Source organism: Vicia villosa, linkage group LG1 (genome assembly GCF_029867415.1).
Source record: "Vicia villosa cultivar HV-30 ecotype Madison, WI linkage group LG1, Vvil1.0, whole genome shotgun sequence".
NCBI classification, from domain to species: Eukaryota; Viridiplantae; Streptophyta; class Magnoliopsida; order Fabales; family Fabaceae; genus Vicia; species Vicia villosa.
Window position 1 is genome coordinate 95,994,933 of NC_081180.1, and position 8,432 is coordinate 96,003,364.

An 8,432-nucleotide genomic window follows, 5' to 3' on the forward strand; every position below is an offset into this window, starting at 1 on the left:
TGGGGAAGAAATGGTGTCGACTCCGCTGAGGAAAATTGTATCAGCTCTGGATTGAACAACTTAACTCTGGGTTAGAAATGAAATAAACGTCAACTCTGGGTTGAAACAGAAAAGTGGGTCAACTCTGGGTTGAGAAGGAAAGAAAGAAGATCAACTCTGGGTTGAGAGAAAGTAATTGGATAATGACTATGGGCTGAAGGTGGAAAGATGAACAATTAGAAATAACCGTCAACTCTGGGTTGAGTGGGAAGGAAAAAGGTGACCGTCAACTCTGGGTTGAGTGGGAAAAGACAAAAGATAACCGTCAACTCTGGGTTGAGTGGGAAAAGGAATCAATTCTGGATAAAGGATAACCGTCAACTCTGGGTTGAGTGGGAAAAGATAAAAGAGAACCGTCAACTCTGGGTTGAGTGGGAGAGAAAGAAGATAACCGTCAACTCTGGGTTGAGTGGGAAAAAGAATAATCAATTCTGGATTGAACAAAGGATAACCGTCAACTCTGGGTTGAGTGAGAAAGAAAGAAGACAAACGTCAACTCTGGGTTGAATAAAAGGTAACCGTCAACTCTGGGTTGAGTGGGAAAAGGATAATCAATTCTGGATTGAATAGAGGATGACCGTCAACTCTGGGTTGAGTGGGAAAGAAATAAGATAACCGTCAACTCTGGGTTGAGTGGGAAAAGACAAAAGATAACCGTCAACTCTGGGTTGAGTGGGAAAAAGGATAAAGGATAACCGTCAACTCTGGGTTGAGTGGGAAGGAAGAATAAAAGATAACCGTCAACTCTGGGTTGAGTGGGGAGAAGGATAAAGGATAACCGTCAACTCTGGGTTGAGTGGGAAAAAAATAAGATAACCGTCAACTCTGAGTTGAGTTGGAAAAGACAAAAGATAACCGTTAACTCTGGGTTGAGTGGGAAAAAGGATAAAGGATAACCGTCAACTCTGGGTTGAGTGGGAAGGAAGAATAAAAGATAACCGTCAACTCTGGGTTGAGTGGGGAGAAGGATAAAGGATAACCGTTAACTCTGGGTTGAGTGGGAAGGAAGAATAAAAGATAACCGTTAACTCTGGGTTGAGTGGGGAGAAGGATAAAGGATAACCGTTAACTCTGGGTTGAGTGGGAACAGGAGACATTATGCAATATCCGTCAACTCTGGGTGAGAGGGAAAAGATAATTAACTCGGAGTTAAAAGATGAAGGGAAAATCAACTCTGGGTTGAACACAAAAATCATCAACTCTGGGTTGAAGGAAGATGAACATTATTGACTTTGGAAGATGACACCACAATGGTAACTTTGAGTGATCCAGTGGAATATCAATTGATTGCTTGTAGGGACCTCATCTGACGAGTAACTTGGCTTATGCTTCATACGCAAATGTTTGATTTATTTGATGCACTTTTGGAGATGCAATGCTATGGATTCTATATGCAGTGTATTGATTGATTGGGGTTTCTGCTTTGTATGGTATAGATTAGGTGGAGTTCTGAACTCTGCTTGATTCAAGATAGGGTGGATGCCCCTGCTTTATTGATGATTGGATTATTAAGGGATAAATGCCAATGAGGATGCAATGACATGTATGATGAATGTATGAATGAAATGATTGTTTCCAAGATATAAGTGGAGGGAGGATGCCCTTGCGGAAAGGATCATAGCTTGAAGGATAGAACTTGTGGAGGCGAGGTGTTTGGCTTGACTCCTCGACACTTGTCTCGATATCTGACATTTGATTGAAGATGAAGAAATGACTTGTTTCTATCTTGCCCCAGCTTGTATGATCTTTTGAGATGGAATTTTGATGTGCTTGAATCATGGAGATTTGTAATGGTCTGCCCCAGTGTTGATCATGGAATGATTGCCTCAGATTGAAGGTAATTGTTCCACCGGATGGACTTTTCAGAGATTTGCTCAATGGGTGACCAACCTTTGCCCTTGTAAGATTACTCGATGGGATTTCAATGTTGAACTTTCCTTGGTATCAAGTACTTACTTTCAAGTTTAGAGACAATTCTGTTTTGAAAAGGATAATGAGAATGCAATGCACATGTTAATCTCAAAGAAAAGTTTTATTTGTCGAAATGTTGTATTGATACTAACACAAGTGACAAGCAACGTTAGGAGTCAGTTTTGACATGATTTTAAAAGTTTGTATGCTTTCGGAACGAACCCTGCTTCAATTAGGACTTTTGAGGGTTGTAACGTGGCCGGGTTCACGGTTTAAGAAACAAAGGATAAAGGCTCAAATTCTACTTAACCCACCCCTCTTCGTGATGTTCTCCAGTCCTACGTTCAGTTAGTTTGCCACGAGTGTTCACCTTTCAGGAAGGATTGTAATGGATGAGGATCCTTTGCAACTTTGATGGAGGTGGCAGCCACCCTTTGGTGCTTTCGTTGATGTTCATAACAACTTGTCCCTTGGAGGATTTTTCTTTTGCTTTTGCCTTTTGCTTTCCCTAACTTTTGCCTGGACAAGAAGTTTCTCTTGATATTGGTGTTCGTTGTCCAGCGGGATATGCCCTAATTTTTGCCTAAGTCATTTGCTTCAAAGCTTTTCTTTCTTTTCGACTTAGCGGGCTATTGTTTCTTTTTTTTTCTTTTGATCATGATTCATAACTTTCTTTTTTCATTCTTTTTGTCTCGTTCGGGAACAAGTTGTATGACTTTTGTGATTGACTTGATGAAAAGGTTGTGACTGCCTTCTTCTTAGTGAATGAGAGACTTCCATTATGGATAGTGCTCTTCCTTTTTTGTTGCGAGAGATAGAATATGATTGATCCTCTGATGGAATACCTGAAAGTTGAGCGCTCGGTCGCATTAACTGAAGACTACCCTGCCCCTGGTTAAGATTGAGGGTTTTGTATTTTTGAAAAGAAACTACTACTCCTTAGGCTCAAAGGGGTTGACGAAGGTTTCACTCCCTTATAACTCCGGTGTTTAGGAATTGAAATAATGCCTGTACATCATCAGCAGGATCTTTGTTCCAAAAGCATACAGTTAGTAATCATGTGTTTTTGATTTTCATCATTCTCCTTTTTGGTTGCTTTAGTCGAATGAGTTGAATATCAATGAATATAATGACAAAGATGAAATGATTTGAGAAAAACATGTATATTGCATTATTTTTATTTATTCAAACAGAATGAGTTTCTTACAATGAGAAGTACTTGATAACAACAAAAGTAATACAATTGAAAGTACTTTGAAGTAATCTAGACAATGGCAGGCTTGGCCTTATTTTGATGCAAATGAAATGTTCTCTGACAAACACAAAGTATTTAGGCTCCAATGGTGGAAGGTACCCTCATGAGGAGGCATGATTCTCTGATAGTAGCTTGATCTTGTTTATAATCCCCCATGATTCTTTGTTCTGTGAGCTTTTGTCAGATATCGGTGTGGAGGAATCGTTTTGACTGATCTGATGGAGAGGAAGAGTGTAAGAGTCCTTGGTAACCATGGATGCAAATGCATGAATGCACAAATGTTAATGGAGATGCAAATGCAACATAAATCAGGATCAAGGATCAAGGCCTCTTGGACAACAACTTCTCATGGCCAATAAGATATGGTCGAATCCTCCAGATTCAGAGGTTCGACGTTGCTTTGATAAATAACTTGTGCATAAGTCAAGGATGGTCGAACCCTCCAGATTCAGAGGTTCGACGTTGATTCTGAATACCCTCTGCATAAGTCACATAAGGTCAAACCTCCAGATTCAGAGGTTCGACGTTGATTATGATAGATAACTGATGTATAGCTTCTGTATAAGTCAAATGTCCCAGGATCAAAGGTTCGACGCCTTTTTAAATACCAGGAGAACCAATAGTCACCAACAGGACATGAATAGTCACCAACAAAACCGAGTCACCAACGGTACCTGTCATGTATATCCCTCCCCACTCACGGGTGTAGTCTAGGTCAGGGTAGGTCAATACGGCAACCAGCGTTATCAGTTCTCCTGAGATACCACCATTGTTGCATCTACATGCCAACGATGATACCCCATTTGAACCTCGACTGGGCGTGGGTCTCATGATCGCACTAGACAAGACCTGACATCTCATCGGCGTCATGACTATCCACTCTATCCTAGGTATCCTATGTGTCAACTCTGGCCTGGGTATTGGGCCTTTTACCTCATAGAAACAACCCACCCAACCTGCAAACAGAGAAAATATGTGGCCCCCACGGGGACCCATAATATAGTCCAGAATGCGAGAAAATAAACATGATATGCGAGCAATAAATAGTCATGATATGCAAGCATAAAATAAATGAAGCGAAGTATAAGCAATATATAAGCACACCCAAAAACAGACAAACAAACAAAGGCTAGGATCGACTCGCTAAATACGGACCCGCAATAGGTCTAACGTCCCCAGCAAAGTCGCCAGCTGTCGCACGCTCGCGAAAATGAACAGAGTCGCCACCAATATATTTATCCCAAAGAGGGAAAGGAATATCAGAAAACCTGGAATAAGGATAGGATAAGAAAAGGTCTTGCGACCAAAGATCGGGTAAGGAGTCGGTTACGCGAGGGGAAGGTACTAGCACCCCTCACGTCTGTGGTACTCCACAGGATCCACTTATGTTTGTTGCTATCTAAAGGGTGTATAAATCTAAAGCTTAATTACTAAGGGAATGCATGCAAATGAAAGAAAAGAAACACGGGGAAAATAAGGTTTATAAATAGTTGTGCTCGCTTAGGCCCCGCGACCTAATGCCTACGTATCCTTTTCAGGAATCAGAGCGCCGTAGTTCGGCTCTTTAGTTTTTGTTTGTTTTTGTGTTTTTTAGTGGACGAAGTTACATTCGCACTCCGCTGCTCGACCTCTGGAGTCTTAAGCTGGGAATGGAGCGGAAATAACGTGTCCGATTAGGGGAAAGAATGCCCTGAAGGCAAGAGAAAGAATGCCTCGGAGGCAAGAGAGAGAAGAGAGAAAATTGGTTTGTATTTTTTAGGTGTAATTCCATGATGGACGAAAACCCACTACAAGGCTTCGCATCACTTCCTTACTTTGTTTAGGTCTAAGCCTTTATTAGATATTTTGAAATGTTTTTGGTTGGGTGTCTTTTAAGGGAAATTAATTTGTGACTTGAATCATGCCTTAAAAAGAGTTTTTTTTTGAATATTTAGAGAATGCACATCGAGGCCTACGCCACAATCGTTTCTCTAAATAAAATACAGTTTTTGAATATTTAGAGAATGCACATCGAGGCCTACGCCACAATCGTTTCTCTAAATAGTGGTTAAGAAATACACCAAGGCCTACGCCTCAATCATTTCTCTTCCGCTAAGTGGGAAAGAACATACATCGGGGCCTACGCCCCAATCATTTCTTTCACACTAAAGAAAAGGCATTAGCATGATTCGCGTCGTCCTTTATTAATGTTTTAAAGTTGAAAAGAAAAAGGAGAAGAAAACTAGCCTAAAATGAATAACTAGCTTAATGTTATGATTATACCTAAATGTTAGGATTAAATGAACAAAATTACAAGCACGAGCGGAGATCGAGAATACAAGTAAAAATTACAAGTAAACAATGATACAAAATTAGTGCAAAAATGACTAAAAGAGTGACTTGAAATATGGTACAAAGCATGGAAGCAAAAGATGCAAAATAGTACGAAAATCGAATTAAAATACTATTTATTTTTATGATTTTTATATGAAAGAGAATTGGATTACAAATCAAGTAAAAGACTAAAACAAATAGCCTAAAAACTACCATTTTTTATGTTGATTATTGAAGAAAATTTGTGTCAAAAAGTCTCAAAGTCAACAAGGAATATTAGCATTTTTATTGACTATTTTCTATGTGTCAAAATTGGTGATTGAAGTCCAAAAATTAGTAGAAAAATTAGTGATTTAAATTGCATAAAATAAATTGGTAAAAACTAATAAAAAGCTAAGTTTTAAAAAGATAGTATGAACAGAGGGGGTGCAAGTGGAAATTAATGGCTGCAGCAAGCAGTTGGGGCGCAGGCCCACTGGTATTGGCCCAAAGAGTTTTTTTTGTACATAATTTTGTGGTGAAAACGTGAGATGCTGGGCTTATGGGGGGTGAGATAGGCAGAATTCGGCCCAAGGTGTCATTCAGATTAATTTTATCTTATGTTAATCCAGACTTAATGGATAATTAAGGCATTAATCATATCGGAATTAATTCCATACCATACAGTTAACCATAATTAATATCAATTAATAAACAACAAAAAATAAGAAGAAGAGGGCTTTAGGGTTACGCTTGTGTGGCGATTGGAATTCTTTGAAGCAAAAACCTCTTCTTTCTCTCCTCACGAGCAAACGGCGCCTCCGGCGACTTCCTCACCGCGAACCACCAATCCTCTTTGAATCAATGCAATCTAAACAAAAACTCCAACTAAAATCTCATCTTGAGCCCGAACCTACCATTAATTTCTTGGGAGGAACCTTCAATTGTCTGAATCGGAGAGAAGGGAACGATGAACCCTAAATTCCGGATCGACGATCAACCGTTGAAGGACCGAAGGTCAGAGAGAAGAATCGGTAGCTCGACGCGGAGGAGGTGCGGAGTGAAACGCGAAAGGATGACTCCTCAGGTAATTACTCGATTCTCCGATCTCTTATCTTTGCGATTCCTTCTTCTTCTACTATTCTTCTCTTTTCGCTTTTTGATTTCCGATTCTGAATCTTGTTGATTGCGTGATGTTGTCGTTCTGTTGAAGAGGATGATGACGTCGAAGCGCGACTGAAGATTGAAGATTATGGATACTTGTTGATGTTGAATTGGTGAGGATAGGAATTGACTCGGGGATGGTTGGAAGATTGAAGTTGTGTGCGATGGTTTTGAATTCAGAGAATGAGAGTGGAATGAGGGTGATGGAATTGAGGTTGCAGAGTGGTGAAGATTGATGATTATGGAGGTCCTGGTTATGGTTGTAGAGAGAGTCGAAGGTTGAGAATCAAAGGATGGTGGAGAATGGTTGGAGGAGTGGTTTGAAGGTGATGAAGTGTGAAGTGAAGAGAAGAGTGGCTGAGAAGTGAAGAATCAAAGGGGAGAAGAGAGAGAAGAGATTGCAAGTTATGAAAATGGTGGAGGGAACTGATTCTGAAGAAGGAGCTCAAGTTATATAGAGGTTGATCCTCAAGGTTAGTTTTTGGACTCTTCTCCTGAATTTCTGTTAACCGATTCTGTTATGACCTGTTCCCTTTTCTTCTCTGAATTCTGTTGGTGAACTGTTATACAATTCTGTTAGGGTTAGTTGAAATTCGGTTAGGAATTAGTTAGGTGCTGTTGGGGTAGTTGTGGGAAGTTAGAAAGTGGTTAGAAAAAGTTTGTTATTTCTGTTAGAATGGTAGTTATAGGTAATTTTTTCTGTTATGACTTTAGTTAGGGAAATTGAATGGATATGTTATGGTGATTGGTTATAGGAAAGGTTAGAAGCTTTTTGTTTGAATGCTGGAACTTGAAGTGTACTGCCAGTAGGTTAGCGTGTGTATTGATTTCTGTTTGGGTTCTATGCAGGGCTTTTTGTGGGATTTGGCATGTGTTTGAATGTGTGGCAGTTTGGAAAACAATTGGTGAGGTTATTTGCTGCTGAATGAATGAATATATTAATGACAGTTAGAAGTGAAACTACTGGATTGAATAAAAACTGTTGCTGTTAGTGAAATCAGGGGTCATTTTGGATTTTGAATTGAATGAAGGTATAACTTAGTTTAAATTTGAAAGGATGCTGAATTGGTTTTTCTGTATTGTGCAGGTTATTGGTATAATTCATCTTTTGTATGAATCTTGAATATAGGTGCAAGTTTAAAAGTTGAGGATGCAAGATGGTTAGAAGTGATGGAGAAGAAGAGGAGGCCGAAATATGAGCTGGAAAATCGGAACAGGGAACAAGCCTTCAAGATTCCATTGGACTTTGGCCAAAGCAATATTATTATTTGTAATTCCTTTTGTCTGTAACGGATTTGATGATGTATAAATCTTGGATGATGAATTTAAAATGTAATGATCTTTTTTTTTTGTAATGGAACTGGGTTTTGTAATGGAAACATGGTACATTTGGAATGACTTGGAGAATCATGCTATGTAATTTATATTTTCCCTCCAAGTGTGCTTCGTTTGAAATTTAGTCTCTTCTTTAACTTTATCTTTTGTTTCTGAACTATGGGCATACTTTGATAAGATCCCTTTATGAATGAAGCATAACCCTTGAATTTAAGATAACCAAAAAGAGCCCTTGTGCCATACGACGTTTTAATTTGATGAAAGATGAACGAATGAGTGTTAATGACCTAACGAATGCATGTAAATGAATGTGAAATTTAAGCTAGTTAGGAATAATTAAATGGGCAAATTTTGAGGTGCAACAGGGTGTTCTGTCTTTGAACTTTGTGGATACAGACCATCAATGGGCTGATATCTTTACAAAACCCCTTGCTGA

The 8,432-nt window shown here is 39.3% G+C and overlaps 1 long non-coding RNA gene across 1 annotated transcript; it reads left to right on the forward strand.

Annotated features, from left to right (window-relative positions):
• The first annotated feature begins 7,053 nt into the window (after positions 1–7,053).
• Positions 7,054–8,035, forward strand: LOC131613028 (uncharacterized). Its single transcript, XR_009287549.1, has 3 exons — positions 7,054–7,134; positions 7,511–7,692; positions 7,791–8,035. It is a non-coding gene; the product is annotated as an uncharacterized LOC131613028 (long non-coding RNA).
• Positions 8,036–8,432: the final 397 nt, after the last annotated feature.